The following is a 633-nucleotide window of genomic DNA, read 5'->3' as shown; positions in this document are numbered from 1 at the left end:
CACAACTACACACACACACACACACTCCTCCTCCATCCTATCACTATCTCTCTCCATTCTCCTCCTCCTGCTGCTCGCTCGCTCTTTCCCTTCTATTTCTTTTATTCTTCCCATCTTTTGTCTTTTTCTCCTCTTATGCTTTCTCCTTCTTTGCCTAACTTTCTCTGTGGTTCTATTGTTTTCCCGAGGTTTCAGTAAATCTTCATTAATTCACTCATTGTCTGGAACCGTTTATCGAAGTTCAGGGTGATTCCGGAGACTACCCGGAATCACTGGGCGCACGGCGGGAACACGCCCTGGAGGTGGCCACAGTATAATCGAATATAATAATTACGAACACAGTAGAATAAAAGACAGTCAGCAGAGTCAGTGGACACAAGAAGACACACGTATACACTGACACCGTGTAAAATGATATCAAACTGGTTTGTTAGTTTGTTCAGTGTTTGTCATCATCACATATTTTCTTATGAGGAAAAAGCCACAAACCCTCTCATTATGATGATTATATTGACTGCTATTAATATTATTGTTACTATTGTTATTTTCCCTAATATAATTCTCCTTATTTGTTGGAATTAAGTTCTGAGAAAAGCACACATTCTTCCTGAGAATCCACACCACTTATATTTT

This window comes from Hoplias malabaricus, chromosome 5 (assembly GCF_029633855.1).
Source record: "Hoplias malabaricus isolate fHopMal1 chromosome 5, fHopMal1.hap1, whole genome shotgun sequence".
Lineage (NCBI taxonomy): Eukaryota > Metazoa > Chordata > Actinopteri > Characiformes > Erythrinidae > Hoplias > Hoplias malabaricus.
The sequence above is the reverse complement of the archived record's forward strand: the minus strand, read 5'-3'. Positions refer to the sequence as shown.